The sequence below is a fragment of the Manis pentadactyla genome, chromosome 12, assembly GCF_030020395.1.
Source record: "Manis pentadactyla isolate mManPen7 chromosome 12, mManPen7.hap1, whole genome shotgun sequence".
In the NCBI taxonomy this organism is placed as follows: domain Eukaryota; kingdom Metazoa; phylum Chordata; class Mammalia; order Pholidota; family Manidae; genus Manis; species Manis pentadactyla.
The window spans coordinates 39,822,843-39,840,998 of record NC_080030.1 but is presented as its reverse complement, the minus strand read 5'-3'; the positions used below and the strand labels follow the sequence as shown (position 1 = coordinate 39,840,998).

The 18,156-nt window shown below is 44.9% G+C and overlaps 1 protein-coding gene across 7 annotated transcripts in view; it reads left to right on the top strand.

Annotated features, from left to right (window-relative positions):
- Nucleotides 1-18,156, top strand: part of SCAF8 (SR-related CTD associated factor 8) — a 196,476-nt gene that overhangs the window by 167,068 nt on the left and 11,252 nt on the right. For 6 of the 7 annotated variants that reach the window (XR_005025059.2, XR_008992719.1, XR_005025058.2 and 3 more), the window contains one exon: nt 9,733-9,821. The gene's annotated coding sequence lies outside the window, so the exon portion shown is untranslated. The remainder of the gene's footprint in view (nt 1-9,732; nt 9,822-18,156) is intronic. The other variant, XR_005025062.2, reaches the window with a different exon arrangement.

The window sequence follows — 18,156 nt, the reverse complement described above, 5'->3', positions numbered from 1 at the left end:
TCAGGTTCGCTGGGCAGTTACCTAGTCTGAGCGTTCTGTTGCTTTGTATTTGGAGCTGAGACCCAGGATTGGAGTTCTGGTTTGGGAGCTGGAGTCGAGGATGTTTCTGGAGCTTGTTGGGACCTCTGCCTTCCCTCCCTCCTCAGAGCAGCTGAGCAGAACTCCTGCCTTCTGCAACAAACCTCCTCCTGCTGGAATCCAAAGCTCCGACTGTTTTAAAGCTCCAAATGACAGTCCCTTCTTAAAGAATTTTAACAATTGATTTGTTGTAAGACATTCAACCGGAAAGTAGTCTCAACTTTCATTGCTTTCACTATTCTTGTGGTTGAGGGTTGATGACCTGATTCCTCTTTTGAGGATATGTCTCATTGATGTAATTCTAAAACAATCTTAAACCCACAGATTAAGAACATGTGTTTCTTCCTGTCACATGTTAAGAGAGACTTCATTTCATTCTGAAATCTCTATTGAAGAATGTCTTAAAGCAAATTGCAGCTTCACAGCTATATTAAGTATGAATTATATCAAGTCTGAGTAGAGCAACCCAGAGTCAGACCAGAGGCCCATCCAAACTAGAATTCTTCCTCTGACAAAGGCCAGAGGGTGGGTGGAGTAGGGACTGTGATAACGTGGAAAGATATCTTTCCTCTCTCCTGTATCAGTCTCAGAATGTCAGGAATGTTCTTCAAAGCTGATCTGTCAGCATGACCTATGCCAACTCCTTGAATCTGCTTACATTGTATCTGCTGCCTCTTGGGACATAAGTTTCATATTTTTATTATCTACAGTAGTACAGTACTTCCTCTTTTTGTCCTAAAATTACTTCTTTCAAGCTTCACGGAATGCCTCTGTCTTCAGGATTTGGAAGCACTGATTCTATCTGTGTTTGTATTTTCTCTGTTCGGCTCCACTTGATCCTGGGGGCTTTGATAATATCTGTTCAGTCTTTGTCTGTCAAGACAGAGAAAGCTAGTTTTGGTTCCAAAAATGGGAATTTCAAAGGAGCCTTCCTCCATGCACCAAATAGCTTTTGAGCTAGCATGCAGTGATCCTGGTTATGGAAATGCAGGAGCCCGTGGTGGTGTCCGTTGACAAAGGGTTAAGCATCATGGACAGCATTAGGAGAAGTAAAAAACAGAACTGATCCAAAACATATAACGTATACTCCAAAATAAGCCAGGCTCGCCCCTCTTAATGGGATCACTGCAGACATGCCAAAACCTACAGCTAGTCAATTGTATACATATGGTAAGACTTTTCATACCATTCTAGGTTTGCTACCATATGATTTTAATTACATACAGACTGGGTAGCTGGAAGAAAGCATTGGAATTAAATAGAATAAAGTCAAACACAAGCCCTTTTATAAGCGGCCCAGGTTTAGGTTAGGATGTATGCAAACGTTTGGAGGACAGTGAGAGGCATGTGTGGCTTGGGGGGCACTGGGGAGGGGACAAGACTCATCTTCAATCTGGGGACCCAGTGGTTTATCCGGGAGGGGGCAGTTTACAGAAACGGTGATTAGACGCCTTTTACAGTGGAAATTTATGCTGATACTTGCACCTTGTTACCCCCATTCTTCCTGCCCAGTGCAGGGTTGCCGCTGCCAGGCCAAATTGCCGTCTTGAGTTCAGTTTGAAAGGCTGAGGGGTTTGGCTGTGGCAGATTGGTAGTTTACAAACATTTTTTTCCCTCCTAACCAAACCTTATTAGTCTGTGCTGCTTGTTTCTCTGAAGTTAACTTTACATAATGAATTCAAATGCAATGCTGTTTACTTCAAGAGAAAAACAGGAAGCAAGTTTTGCTTGAGGTGGGCCTTGGCTGGGCAGAGAGGAAAACCGCCTCTCTGGAATGTGCTTTTCTTGAGCTTTAACAGCATATCTTTGGTTTTCTTCATAGCTTCCCAGAATGGCTTTTCCATCCTGAGGGGCTTTGGGTAAGCTGCTATGAATTCCAGCTTTCTCTTCTGTGAGATGGAGGTACACCCCAGAGCTGACTTACTGAGGTTGGCCTGAAGACTTCAGAATGCACAGCCTGGCCCAACTGCAGACCCCACAGCAAGAGCCTGCTCTTATGCCCGGAGGACACCAGGTGGAGTTAGAGCAACAAGGAGGGCAAGTGACACTCTGGTTTCTGGGGCCCATCTTACAGTCACATCAGGCCATTTCAAGGAAGTTCAGGCACATGAGGTTCTTCTCCCCCCCAGAATCCGTGGAACAGGAGGCAGAGCACCCTGGGTACCCCAGGGCCACAGCGAGGGCCCCAGTTGTTGGGGAAGATACCATGCTCTCCACCACTGCCACCTTTGGCTGGGGGAGGAGCAACAATTTCCACGTTCTGGCCCCCAGCTCACTGGGATGGCGTGTGTCCATGTCCATGTGCACCTGCCTCTTTGTGTGAGTATTTAGGAGCATTTAGGTGCAGATGCCACTCTGCAGACATAAACACTGTAGTCTATTTTTCTATTGTTTGGGCCTTGGCCCAGTAATTTTTTGTGGGAAAGTCACCAATTTTAGCCTAGAGGGAGGAGTTGTGGCCTAATTGATTAATTATTTAATGTTCCTATGAAATAAATATTTAAGGACTGAAATGTCTCCATTCGGGGGAAATGGCAGTACTATCAGGGAGCTAAACGTAGCCACTGGATTATTAATTTATTGAGGAAGTTTCCACTTCTTACCCTCTTTTGAGGGATAAAGACTAAATGAATAACTCTAAAGTTAATTTCACTTAGTCAAAATGGCCTTTTTAAAAAAATGGGCTGTTTAATAATATGTTCAGATATATAAAAATTTTATCTACCAGTCATACAAATTAGTTTTCCCATATTTAAGAGAAAAGGAAGGAAGGAAGAGAATCCTTGGTGCTTGATTTCAAATATGGATTCCTGTTTCTTCGTTCATACTTCTTCCAGTGGCCTTAACATATTGGCCCCAGGCAAAGTTAACCACTTTTAGAAGCCACTTCCATGAAACCCAGATTCTTAGTTACCAAACTCGAGTGAAGCACAAGACATGGCAGTTCGCTTGCAGGGGCTCTTTTGCTGTGCAGGGCAGCCTGAAGAATCAGCTTTGTACCTAGAGAGCTGCATCCCTTCCCTATTGCTCCTCCTCCACCCTCCCCTGTTGAGACCTCACATTGATACATAACATTGTGTACATTTAAGGTACATAACATATTTATTTGATATATTAATATATTGCAAAATGATTACCACCACAGCATTAGATAATACCTCCAGCTCACTGTGTTTTTAAGTGGGCACAATGGATTTTCACTGAATCGATGTATGAATGGATTTTGGTTAGTACTAGACGTCATTTTAGCCCACACTGAGGAGCTGATTGGACCATAAACTGCTCGTATACCACAGTGTTTTGCTTGGATTTTATTTCTTGGGGAACATAGAACCATTAGATGTTCTAAAACAGGAATTTACCTGTGTTTCAGGAGGTCATTCTAGCTATAATGTGACAGACAGACTGGTTTGGGAGAAACTAGAAGTTGGAGGACCACTTAGAAAACTACTGTAATGGTCCAGAGGAGATATTTGAAGGCTTGGGAGGGTGGAGACTTGAGAGATATTTATAGGGTATAATTAGAATCCAGCCTGTACTTTTGGTGACCCATGGATAGGGAGGAGGGAAAATCAGAGATCACCATTGACTAAAGTGAAACTAAGTCTGCCTTTAAGGAGATCTACACTCAAAGATTAAAAGGCAAAGAGATTCTAACACTTAGGCACTAAACATAATTCACTTATTGATGTTGGTTTAGAATAACCAAACTTGGTGAATAAGATTGATTACCCAATAAGATTTACATGGCCATGCAATAGAAGGAACTAATTTATATAGAATATGTAATACACATATTACTTTTATAATACATACAATGTACAATACACAAGTAAAGAGTATATTCTGACATAAATATAATCAGGGCTGCCACAGGCAGCCTCACAGGTTGCACACTGCACAACTCTAGGGGGCAGCACAGTAGGTCACCCCATAAAGTTACCATATGCCCCTCTTATCCTTAAGTACAACCTATTCATAAATGGTTGCTCTTAGCAACACATAAACAACATGTTTAGGATGGAAATTTGATAGACTTACAAGGTTTAATCATCTAATGGAAGCCTTTCTATGGCCAGGCCATTAGTATTAGAAGTGTGATGGGTGTGGGTGGGGGGTGTCTTTCATGTAGAAATGAGAGAAGTGTTTCTTTTTTTAAAGGATTTGGGAGAGATTATTCTCTTCAACCCTCTTGTGACAGCAGTGGGGTAACCTGGCTTTTTGTTAGTGGTTATGTTTTCAAGCCTCACCGTGTGTAATGTGTCCCACGCCCTGGCACTCAGTTTCTGTGTCTTGTTCCAAGTGAGTAATGCAGAATGATGCTCAGCCATTGGGAGGGATGGAGTCATAGAAGCAGATGAAGAAAATACAATCCCTGCTATTCTTTTACAACAACCACAGGTTGCTTCAAAATTTGTGTGGATTTTGCTCGTTTGCTTTGGGGTGAAACAGCTTCAAACCGTGACAGGCGATACGTTGGCTTGGTTTACTCTCAGCTGCAGGCTGCTGTGGCTGGGGTTTCTAAACCGTCACAGCATTTCTTCATGGCCCAACACTCAGCATGAAGGGTGTGGGAGGCTCTGCAGAGAGGAGAGGAGAGGCGCATCTTCCTGGAGGTCAAACGGCCAAGGCCAAGGTTAATGGAAGGGGAGGAGCCTTGGTGGTATCCGAGTGGCCTGGACGGCTTGAAGCGGCAGACAGTCCCCAGATACTCAGGCACTTGGGACCCTATAGTCAGCCGCGGTCTGCATGGCGCCCGGGCAGTGTGCAGGGCCAGCGCTTCTCGGCACTTAGTCATCTGGTGGAAATGTGGGGCTGCCCACTCCAAGGCTCTGCATTTATTTTAAAGAATGTTAGAAAGGAAATATATCGCTTACCATCTTCCTCCCTCTTTGGGCGCATTTGTTGTGATTGGAAGCTTTTCTAGTCCACATGGCTGTGGCTGTCCCCCGCCTCTTTGTGCTCCTATGTTAAACAGCCCTCTGTGCAAATAAACAGAAAAGCGTGAAGTATTTTACTCGGCTAGAGAAAAGGGAGCCAAGTTAGGCTCTGAAGTCGAGTAACTGCAGATCATGTGCTCGCAGTGCGCTTGCCTTTCTCACTGGCGGAGCGGGGCCAGGAGGTGCAGCAGGGGCCGAGGCCAGGGCTGGCGGGAGCCCAGCCCCAGGTATTCTGCCCTGAGTGGGACAGCTGGCCCTGGTTTGTTACTCAGTGGGCTTTACCTGCATTTTATGTTGACCATTCCTTTGGGGGGAGGAAATTTTGAGCTGCTCTGAGCTTGATTAAAACCTAAAAGCAAGAACTAAACCGAGCATTTGGGGTATCATACATTTTACAATTTAGCGGGGCCAGGAGGTGCAGCAGGGGCCGAGGCCAGGGCTGGCGGGAGCCCAGCCCCAGGTATTCTGCCCTGAGTGGGACAGCTGGCCCTGGTTTGTTACTCAGTGGGCTTTACCTGCATTTTATGTTGACCATTCCTTTGGGGGGAGGAAATTTTGAGCTGCTCTGAGCTTGATTAAAACCTAAAAGCAAGAACTAAACCGAGCATTTGGGGTATCATACATTTTACAATTTAGTTCCAAAGTTAATAAAACTGCCATCAGCTGGCACAATAGATTAGACTTATGTGCCATCAAAACTATTCTGAACACATTCCCAGACAGGAGGAGACAGATAACTACCTGAGGCTCCCCAGTGACATCAGAGCATCCCCCATGGTCTGTCCTCCCTGTGGGACGAATGCAGGGAGGGTGGGCTTTCTTCTTTGTTCTTTTTGTTTAACTAGACCTGAAAATAACAAGTAATTGATCATCGAATTATTAGTTCCCTACTTCAAACAAATGATTTCTTCATTTAAATCCCTTTAGTTTAAAAGATACAGAAAGCCACGCTAATCAAGTGTATGACTTAAAGACTTACTGCAAGGGGTGTAACACCCAAACCAAGTAATAGGATTTTGCTACTGTCCCAGAATCCTCTCTTCGTGTCCACCCCAGGCACAGGCCACCTTCGATCCCATAGGTAACAGCTCTTCTGAACTTCTATGGTAGTCACTGATATTTTAATCTTGCCCATTTGAAAATATTCAATGGCTCTTTTAATAGTTTTTAAAACTGTAGATATCTGTTCTACCCCCTTATGATTTATCTGTTGAACAATCTGTAAGAAGAACACAGTATTTAAGTTCTACTAGCAACCCACTTACTTTAGTTACCTCTTCTTGTGTCAAATATCATCTTGAGACTTTTTCTTCTGGAAACAAGGTGGTAACACCTAATTTTAAAGGCAACATAGCAAAACCTAAAAATAATTTAAAAGGCAAAGAAGTGAGAAAACATCTTTTGAATGTAGACTAGCAATAGAAAGGATGAGGATGTCTCCCTGAGGTCCAGGGAGAGCTTTACACCCTATGATCTGTTGATTTTGTGATATGTGTGATGATCATATATATAATCCTTTTTTTATGTATGATCATCTATATTCTGGACAAAAAACAGAAAACAGATTATGGCTCTGTAAGATAAAGCAAACCAACAACCCAAATCAAGAGCAGGACTAGGAGTTAAAATACAAGGGCTCTGGGATCACGGGGGTCTGATTTTTACACTGGCTCTGCCACTACATGATGCTGGGCCAGTCATCTCTGCTCCTGCCTCTTCATTTGTACAGTGAAGATAACAGGACTTATTTACTGATCAAAGTCCACCTGCACTTCTATTATGAAGAACAGTTATTTCTTAAATTCTCCACCTTATTATTAATGTTGACCTTTTAAATGTCAGTTAAACCTGAGTCCTTGGTTTAAAAATAAAGATGCATGCAAAACCACATACTCAGGAGACATCAAATACAATTTCATCTACCTGTGGGCACCACTTCAAATTTTTTATATAATGATAATTTATCAACACTGATAATAATAACTAAAATGGTGAATACTTGCAGAATACCTTTTAGTTCAGTGAAGCTCTTTCACATGAACTAATTTGTTTATCAATAGAATGAATCACACCCTAATTAGTTTTCCTCCTTTGAACATATGCTGGTATAGTTTCCTTAGTCATAACCTACAGGGAAAGGGAACTTATTTTTTTCAGAGGCTATTTTTTTGTACAGTTCTGGCACACATGATGAGTGAGGAAACACAAACATCGATGTCTAATCATTTTTCTCTGCATTTCTGGGACTGTTTATTTTCTAGAGTACATAATTCTTGTTATCATCATAAGTCTGTACAGGGAAAAAATATGGATTAAATAGCAGATAGGATAATTAATCTTGACATCATTGCATGTCACTGCTTTTTAAAAGACAAGTATACACTCACCAAATCACCAAAATAGCAATGAATTTGCCCCGAGCTACTTTTACATGTGTAGTTGCTGTGTAGTTGCTTAAATCCCAGGTCAGAGAGGCTTACGACAGGAACGACTCGAGTTACTCTACAGGAAGATCTTTTTTTTCTCTTGCCTTGAATCCTTAGCCAGAAAACCAAGAAAATCTCTCCACAGGGCAGCCTATTGGATTCCCACAAATCCTTGCCTATAAACATGGTATCTAGAAAATGTCTGAAGGAAGTTCCTTTGAAACGGAAAATATGGTAACTATGAAATCCTGATAAGGAGATCACAGTGACTTGACATCTCAAAGGGGACGCTGCTCTTGAGATTAAGACCATCAAAGGACCTCCCCCCTTGGCTTCCCGTCTCTGGCCTTCCAGGCTCCTGGGGCTCTCCTGTGCTCTCTGGGCCACAGCCCTGTGGGAATTCAGTCCGGAGCAGCTGGTGCTGGTGGACCTTCCAGCAGCTCCCACAGTTGTAGCAATTAGGTCCTGATTTGAATTCATCTTCGTAAGGTTTTAATTCTTTCTCCTCGAGCCTGGCTTCAAGTGCAAACACAACCAGTGTCATTGTGCCTTTCCATGGCTTCATAGGTCCCCACTCTCTTCCCCAGGCTACTTCATACCAATCTTTTTCAAATCTTTCTACCTCTGAACAATAGATTTGGGCATCCCATCTTTAAAGGACTTCTCCCTGGTGAGAGGCCAAATTGTCCTGAGCTGACTCTGGAGCCAGGCGCTAACCAGTCCTCGGGCAGACACTTCCTCTTTGCTCCTACCATTCTATATGAACTTCTAATAGAGCCCTTGCCACCCTGTTCTCTAACTCAACAGCTTCCACACTTTTTTTTTCACTATGACGTACAAGAGGAAATATATTTTGCACTGCAAACCAATTCGCACATATATATGACTGATACAGATATATAAGCATATATCCATGTACACTTCCTTACCTTTACTGCATGCACACAATTTTCCACTCTGTGCTTTCTTGTCTGTTTTATTTATTTGTTCATCTGTTTATTTTTAATGCTGATCAAGGCCCACTAAATTAATTTCATGGCCTTCTGATGAGTCACAAGCTGCTGTCTGAACAACACAATGCCAGTGAATGTGCCTGGCTCCTCCTCCCCAAGCCTGGCTAGACTGTGATCTCACTGTGTGTCACAGTGTGTCTGTTTCTCCTTTGTATACTCAGCACCTACTCCGGTGCCTCACATGTTGCAGATGCTCAGATAAATACTAATTGAATGGAAGAACTCAGCCAGAGTCCATGCCTATGCATACCTTGTGGGGCAATTGTGAGAACTGAATGAGATCGTGTATTTGAATCAGAGAACGCAGGACGGAGCAACAACAGATGCCCCATTAACGTATGTTTCTTTCAGGTTTTCTAGATCTACCTCTCCTTTTAATTGACCATCTGACTGAGCTGCAGTTTCTTAAAGTGTAATGAGAGGTTTGAACTCATTAGCCTAAGGCTCCCGCCAGCTCAAGTACTTTAAGACTTTTGGAGATGCCAGGAAACCAAGGACAAATTGCCCTTCAGAGACAGACTGAAACGGTGGGAAGGTCATGGGCACGAGTCTTTTTTGTCATAGCCTGGTCAGACTCATTTCTCCATGTGAAGTAGAAGGGTAGTAAATTATTATTAGCATTTTCTTTGAGAAAAATGAAAATTGCTTCCACATTTTAAAAGATTTTAAAATAAGTTTAAAGCCAACATGGAATTTAGAGCATTTTGTGATTCAAAAGTCTTCTAAGAGCTATTATTTCAGAACCACCTAAATTAAGTCTGGTGCAGCAGACAGAGCTCTGGGGTGCTTCTGATTCCACCAGGGAGTGGCTGCTCACTGGGTGCTGAGGCTCCCTCGCCACATCTCACTCCATCTATGAAAAGGAAAATCCCACTCATCTCCCAAGTTCTGTGATCCCAGACAGGAACTACGACATCTTCGTTTTGCATTTGCTAGAATGTATTATTAGCTAATGAGGTAATAGCATTCCGATACAACATGCCTGAGTCAGGTACAGTGCCTGAAACCTCTTCTCTCTGTAACTGTTTCTTGCTACCACCTCGTGGAAACTCTAAATGATGCTTTAGCTGGCCGGAGAGCCAAAGGGAGGAGATAGATTATCTGTAGCTGTGTAAATTAAGATTCAAAAGTCAAGCTTTTTGCATGAATCATTTCAGTAGTTTGTTCGGAATGATACTTCATCTTGTCCCTGAAATGTAAGCTTTTCCCTTAATGTGGTGTGAATTGATAATTCACAGTATGAGTGATTTGATGAGCCTTCTTGTTTTCTTCTAGGACAGAATGACTCAGAAGATAAAGGAACTTCTAAGGTTAGCAGAATATGAAGTCTTTCCTCTTCATCGATTCGGATTATATTAAAGAAGGTGAGTAGTGACTTCTACCTGCCACCAGCTGGTGCCTGCATGTCTTCATAAGTTCTTAATGTGCAGGTTGTCCTGAACTTAGCCAGGGTGATTAGGAACACCTCACCTGCATGGGACCCCTGTAACTGTCTTGGTATTAAATTCAGGACTTTTTCAGACGTCCAGGAGAAGTAAATGCTTGGTGCTGTGAGGTTATTAGGGCAGTTCTTTGCCACCAGCTCAGTAACCAGGAGGCTTCTCATTTCTTGCCTCTCAGCACTGTCTCCTGCGGATAGTCTGAGGGAAAAGAAAAATAAGTTCTTAACTTGAAAAGCTAAGTTGCTCCCAGAAATGTCAAAAAGGACTCCCTTACCTTTGTTGTTTTCAAAATAAACATATATTGAGCTCCGTACAATTCAGGGGCTGTCACATGGTGCTTGTATACAGACAGAAACAAGTTTGTCTCAGAAAGGGTCTCCTAACTCATTTGTTCTTCTTGCTCACCATCCACCCACTGCATTTACCTCCATGCCTTACTCTAGTGTCACTACCTTCCATGTAAAAATAAGATGCATGCCCAACCATATCCTTCCCCTGGGAATGCCCCTGAGGGCTCCTGAAGGATTAAATCCAGCCCAATCCGCACCCCACTCCTCAGCCATCTCTCTTTACACCCCTTCCTCACCCCTTGAACCCGTCATCTGTTAGGTCCTCCTGTGCCTTTGCTCTTGCCCTTTTGTCTGGTGTGATCTCCAACCTTCTTCCCCTGTCTATCTTCAAGACTTACTCATGTGTTATCCCCTCTGGGCAGCCTTTCTGAGACCCACCATACCAGGATGCATGCCCTCCCCCCTGCCCCGCCCCTGCCCCATGTGCCCTGCACATGCCCCTGTCCCTACACCCACTACATCATGTCCATATTCCATGTTTACTGTTCCCTCCCTCCAGCTGAACTAGGCGCCCTTATAGGTCAGGGACTTCCTCATTCTTGGGGCAGTTATAGCACAGTGGTCAAGGGCACAGACCCTAGAACCTTAGTACCAGGTTCAAATTCCAGTCTATTCATCTACTGATTGTGTTACCAAAGGCTCCATTTCTTATCTTGCTTTCCTCCTCTAGAAAATGGGGGTAATAAAAATACCTTCAGAGAAGGGTTTGTGTGTGAGTTAATATGTGTGAAGTACTAAAGATAGTGACAGGCAGGTGGCCAGAGCTATACAAGTGTTGTCTACTATTAATGCTCATCACACTGAAGATGAAGCTCAATGAAACTGTGCATTTTTCCTGAAGATAAGAGCCATGCAAACTGCAACCATGATTTGTAGGTAATAGATATTTTCTGGAAATTGTAGAATGTTTTGCTAAAGGAAGTTGAGTGCAAATATAGCATTTTGTGAAATCTTAGGGGTTTCTTTGGTTATTTGTCATTAAATAGTAGAATTGCCAGGCTAGGCAGGCATCACCACCACTTTGGTTCCAGATGCTTCTAAGCTTATAGGTCTTTTTGGAGGTTTCCTTAGCTCTTGCTACATCGTCAGTTTCTTTAAAGCCTGTCTTTGTCCATTAGGCTGCTATAACAAAATACCATAAACTGGGTGGTTTATAAGCAACAAACATTTCTCAGAGTTCTAAAGGTGCAAAGTATAAGATCATGGCACTGGTGGACTCAGTGTGTGGTGACAGCCAGATTCCTCAGAAGCAGCGCCTTCCTGCTGTGTTCTCACATGGCAGGGGGCAAGGGGGCTTTCTGGGGTCTCTTATTAGGGCACTAATCCCAGTCATGAGGGCGCCACTCTCATGGCCTAAGCCCCTCCCAAAGGCTTCACTTCCTAATACCATCACCTGGGGGGATGAGGATTCAACCTATGAATTTGGGGGGGCGTGAACATTCAGGCTGTCACACACCCCCTTCTGCACCCTGACAATATCCATGCCATGTAAAGACACGTGGGGTGGGGGTGGGGGTCCCCACAGTGCTCTCCAGGGTGTGAGCGATGTGCTGGGAAGGAACTTCCAAGCCGGAATCTCCTCTACTCAGAAGACGTCAGAGTCTGTCCCTTGGCCGACTCCCCACTCTTCTCAGCAGAAGTGCTCAGATGCCACTGGACTCAGTGGTGACAACCTCAGTCTGTGGTCTGCCTGTGGGGAGGGGCGAGGAAGTCACTGCTGCCCCATCTCTTTGATGTGACCATCGTGAACCCTCACCCAGGAGCCGAGAGCCACCTACTCTCTGTGCACAGTCCCCCCCTGCAGCATGAGTAGCCATCCCGGCCCCGGGCCTGCCTGCAGAGAGGGAACCGTGGCCTTGACATCAGCGGCAGCCTGTGGAATTCCAAGGAAGGCAGTGCTTGGCCTGACGCCCTGCAGCTTCCCTCTGTGCTCACAGGGGCTTTGGACACAGAAGAACCAAGTGTGGAAATGTGCCTGTTAAAGTGTATGATGCACGCCTCCCGGAGAAGAGTTGGAGTGTGCATTTCATGAGTGGCATGTCAGTGACATGCGCAGGGTTTACGGTTGTCCTCACCTTCCTTGACTCTGCCGTTTCCTGTGCTCCCAGACGGCGGGGTCCACAGCCTCTGCAGCCAGGGCTGTGCGCCTTCCTTCCTCGAGCCTGTGCTCTGCCGTGTGCCTCCTCAGGCCCTTCCCTTACTTCCCAGGCTGCCACTGTCCCCATGCCCTCTTCTTCAGGAAGCCTTCTTAGCTCCTGGCAGGGTCCTTGCCTGGACCCTCTCCCCGAACCCAACACATGGATTTGGGGTGTGCTCAGGAGCTCTCCCTTGTTCCTTTAATGACACATTTTCTCTTTTCAGAAATGTCGCAGCAGGGGTGCCCTCCAGATTTGAATGTTTAGCCCTGACCCCCTCTGCCTTAAAATAGCCATCTGGACATTTCAGCTTAGGGATCTCTTCAAATTCATCGTGACCAATGGTGACCTTATTTCCCCCACATCCTCATCCCAGTGTCTGTTTGGAGGGCATCTTTTTCCATCATCTGATCTCTTAAACTACAGCCAATTTTGGCATTTTCTCATGTCTTCCATCCCCTTGAAAGTGTCACCAAGTTTTGTGACCAGGTTTTCTCCCAGAACCGTTTAGATTTGTCTCCAGTCTCTAGGCTTCTTGCCTCCAGCAACAGCTTCTGTCAGGGGTCTCACTCTGCTGCCTGCTGGCCAGACTGAAGTATGATTTTTCATATAACTTTCTGCTCAGAAAACTTAAGCAGCTCCTTCTGGCCCATAATGGGTCAAGTCCCAGTTCTTCTGCCCAGATTCCAAAGCCCCATGTCACCGGATCCCAACCTACCACCTCTAACCGGACATTTGGAGCACTTGCTGTCTTCAAGGCACTGGCCTGGGGCCCCAGGGCGTCAATGGATGAGGAAGGTAGGCCCCCTCTTCCAAGACCTCCCAGTGAGGTGAAAGGTCAGAGGTCAAAGGTGCAAAACTCTAATCCTAACATAGGTGCATTGTACGCGGCAGTGTGAGCACCGTGGCTCCTGGAGAAGAGAGCCTCGACTCTAGCTTGCTGAGTCACTCTCTGTCAGTTTGAAGCAGAACAGGGTTTCTTGAGCCATTTTGTTAACCGCAGATCTAAACAATTCCTATAAAACCGGATTATTCAAAATAACTTTTCAATTAGAAAAATGTAACTACTTTCCCCCAGCAGGTTGATTTTTGAGGTAGATTGATAAAGGTGTATCTCCTTTTCACTCATTTTGTGGGGGTTATACTTTGCCCAGCTTTCTATTTTTGAAAGCGCTCTTAAAACTTTTCTTACTTTGGGTAACTATTCCATTGAATTTTTTTTTAATGGACATCAAGATGGTCTTCTTGGAGAGTTAGCTGTTTTTGTCAAATGCATAAGAAAGGTTTCAGATGAGGTGAGATTCAGAGTGAGTGGTCCACTCCTTCTGTGAAATGCTCTAATTTCAAGAGCCCCTGTGGGCTGCTTCCTGTGTGACCCTCCACCGATGAATTCTGGGCGAGAACCTCTGTGAGTGGAGGCTCCCATGTGAAGATCTCATGCCGAGAGAATTCCATTCCGCTGGCATTTCACAACCTGTGCTCGTGGTCTGGCATTCAGGAGACCCTGTTGTCTTTGGATAAGAAGAAAAAGTCTCTGTGACCTTGAAACTTTTGGTCGGATGGTTCTTCCTTCTATTACGTCCTCATTCTATTCACGGCTGCCCATGAATCCAAGATAAACCATTTTCCCACACCTGCTGAGACACTGCAGCTCAAATATTTGATGTTTTATTGCCATGTCGTTAGGGCTAGTCTCCTTATTTGCACTGAAAAATTCTAGAGGGAAAGCATTTGGGCATATATTTGCATGGGTGCCGAACTCACACTGTGGGCACACACCCCTTTTGTTACCTTTGAACTCTGAGTAAGATTTCAACAGTGTGCTGCTGGGGCAGATCCTTGCCTTTGCACTGGGTATATACACTACTCCAGCCACCTGTACTTTCCCTTTACTGACCATCTGAGCCAAGAGAGAATAAGCAAGTGGCACCCCCACCCTGCCCTAAAGACAGCCCCACCTTATGAACAAGTGCACTCTTACACGCACACACACATGCCTACACACACTTGCTGCAGTCCCCCACTCCTGAACATGCACACACATACTTAGGGTTTGCAAAAGGCTGTCTTCAAACACGCACTGGATGCCCACAGTGAGGGAAGACAGTGCACCCTCAGCGATTTTGAATGTGGCTCTCGTTCCTCTGTACTGCTCTTTTCCTTCCCTTCCTCCCTCAGCCAAGACGTCCTTGTATGAGGCCTTGCTTCTCATGGCTCCTACCTTCCTTTCTGTCATTGTCTTTTCTCCCTGGCAGCATTCCAGCCTGAGGAATCCCTCATGGGAATGCTACTGTGCCTGTTTGTCCAGAGGCCTGGGCAGTGATTATTCTGAGCTACCCACACCCTGCCTCTCCCTCTCATGACAAGTGGTACCCACAAGTCCATGGAACCATCTGACAGGAGAGAGCTAAGGCCTGGATAGGGAGCCCCATCATGCCTGTAGTCTGACCAGCTGTGCTCCCGGTACTAGGAGTTTGCTATTGGCTGGAGCCAGCAACTGATATGGTACCATCAGATTCCACTGAGCTACAGAGGGCCCTTTCGGCCTAAGACTCAGTGACCAGTTGAACCACTGAGAATATATAAGAACCATATGATCCTACACTCACGTCTGGTTTTCTTTTTCAAGTTTTAGGCAAGTCATTGTGCACAAAAACCACTGGGTGAGTGTGTACACATTTGCACAAAAAGTTTTAAGTCATTATTGCAGAAAATCTGGGACCTGGCCAACAGGATCAGATTTTAATAGGATGTGGATGTGCACAGATATTGTGTGCATAAATGGATGTGCACGAAAAGGAGAAGAGTTAATAGCCAAGGCCAAACGTGGGGAGAGACTGAGGACAGCAGAAGCCTAAAGAGTGTTGGTTTGCAAAGATGCAAACAATGGTAAGAGGGATCTTTAAAACTATGCTTAGAAAGAAGAAAGTGGGACTGCAGGGTAATGAGTACCCTGCTGGAGGAATCAAGCATGGATTGGGTGGGTGGCCCTGGTGGAGATATCATGGAAGGAATTTAGTGGGCAAGGAAGGGTCTGCACAGGTGACCCCTTTAGCCCTGGGAGTCAGTGATTCTATGAGATGTTCTGTAAGAGGTCCACAAATGGGCAAGGATGTGAACTAGTAAGATAATTCTAGACACAGAAGGACTGACTACTAAAGGGTTATCAGTAACTGTTGCTTTTCACTGAAAATGTTTAACGTGGCTTCCAAAATTATAGAATTCATTCCAGAGTTTATTCTCTGGGAGAATCTAATTTGTTCAGTGCACCCCATTGTTAGCTGTAACACTCTGCCCTTAAATAGCCCCTTTCATCTGTGAATCTCAAAGGAGTTCATAAACATTAATTAGTTCTCACATTGACCTTGAACTTACTTGCACACTTTTGAAGTGGACAGTGAAAGATTTTTTATTCCTAGTCAAAGCCAAAATACTGAGATGGTATCTCCTGGGTGTCCAGCTGCTGGTGGGTAAGACTCTGTTTCTGATGTTGAGATGAATTCCACTGCCTCTCACCGTTTATATCAGGGAAATTTCTAGACTTCTAATAAGTGTGTGGATTTGAGAATTGTGTGTCCCTTCTGGCTTTACAAATTTAGAGTTACCTTATATTCTGGGACATACACAAAAACAGAGCTGTCTGGAAAGTTCATCGCCTGTTGTCCAGCCCAAGTCCCTCCTCCCCAGCCCCAGTCACCACTTAACCCTGTTTACCCAGTGATGGAATTCCTCTGGGGTCTGAGGTGGAAGGAAAAGAGCACCCATTTGTTACACCCTCCTACTGCCTGCAGTTCTGACTACAACACTGACATTTTAATACTGGAAATGCACATTCACCTCTCCCCCCTGGAAGCTGCATCCCATCCTCTGGTCACCTGTGCTCGGCACTGCTCCTTACACCTCCACGGGCACCGCCATCCCTCCTCACCTGGATTATGATCCCCAAGAGCTTGTGTCCAGGTTTCTGCTTCATTTCTCATCCTCTGAGCACAGACTCTGAATCTGTCCTCTGTCACTGCTTCCCCATCCCCCTTCTGGGTGGCACATTGACGGGGCTGCCCGAGTCCTCTCAGTGTTTGTGGTTGCGGCTGCCCAGAGACAGCCGTGGAGGCCTTGTAAGCAGTGATGCCGTCTGGCTTGCTGATTACACGGATGTGGGGCAGGCAGATTTACACCCCTAAGTTTCTCAACCTACTCCAGCTCAGCTTCTTGCAAATGGCATTTCCCAGAATCCTAAAGATTTGAAGAAAAGTTGGCTGCTTGTTGAAAAGTATGCTTTTCACTACCAACTCGGATTACCTAAAATTAATGCTGAGGAATGCGAGATTTATTAGCAAAGCACCATGTCTTCAGTGCCTGATGGGGCTCAGAATGTGCGCTTTAATCATTCAGATGACAATTTTCTAGGATGAGCGCTTGGTACTTACCTGCTACAAATCAGCGTACCTGTTCACAGACGTCAGAGCTGGGATGCTCAGGAGGCTTTGAAATGATGGGCACTCAGGACCAGAATGACTCCGAAATAGTGAAAAGGCACCAATCCTGGAGCCATTTCCAGATCTTCTTGAATTCCTCTTTAAAACCCATTAGCAAAGCTGACCTGGAAATTTCAAAACAGTGGAGTGAAAGGAAGATATCAACCCATTTCCTGGACTTTAACTTCATGGCCCTGTGGCTGCAGTGGAGAATCCACTTCTCAGCCGTGGCCTTGGGGACCATGAATGACCTTTGAGACTTGTTAGCTCAAATCCACTCTTCTTGGTAAAATGAGTGTGTGCAGAGTACAAATAGGTTTCTTCGTCCACTTCATGCAGGTTGTCCAAAAAATTGAATTGCTTAATATTTCACCTACATATTTTTTCCTTATTTACATGAAACTTGGCAGACTCGGTGAATTTTATTACAACTGTGTTCAGAGTCCAAAAGTCATTTCATAGTATATATTTCAAGTATAATGCGGTTCAGGGTCTGAATTAGGATTATTTTGCCAACTTCTTTAGGTGTTAGGCAATGACTGGGTATGGTGGGTGATGCCACATAATTTGCAAAGACCATGTAGGTTACCACCAGGTGGTGTTTTTTAGATAAGTGTAATTGCAGCTATCCTATAAGGGTTAGTTATTGAGTTTTCTGTTTGTTTCTTCATATTATTACATAGTAGCCACCTGTGTTTCTTACGTTGAAAACAAAGGGCTGAGTCGAGAGAGCAGCAGACTTGGGAAAGGGCCAGTGCCATCCACAAGAGCCTGTGCTAGTTGGTTATTTCTTTGAGGTTTTTTGATCCTTTTATTTTCACAAGAGACCATCAGAGAAAGAAGGAAGGAAGGACGGAAGGAGGGAAGGAGGGAGGGAGGGAGGGAGGGAAGGAGGGAAGGAGGGAGAGAGAAGAAGAGAAAAAGAAAGAGAGAAAGAAGAGAGAGAGAGTCTCTCAGTCAGTCCATCCAGTCCTGTAAGCCGCCTCTCTGAGCAGAGTTGAGCTCAGGACACAGCTTTCCCTTCCAGCCCCACCTTCCCCTGTGGCTGCTGGCAAGGCCGCCGGCCCCATTACAGATGGCACCAGGGGAGGGATGCAAGTGTGGACCTTCTCATTTCTCATGGACTTGTGCGGAGGCCCGTGTGGGGAATACCCACACTGGTTGCCAAGTTAAGCATTTTCATAGTCTGAGTCACACAGACAGAACTTTGCTTTGTGAACACAAAACAGACAAGGAAATAGCAAAATGCCAATCCTGGAAGGCAAGGAAGCCATCATCGTTATGAGCCATTACATGT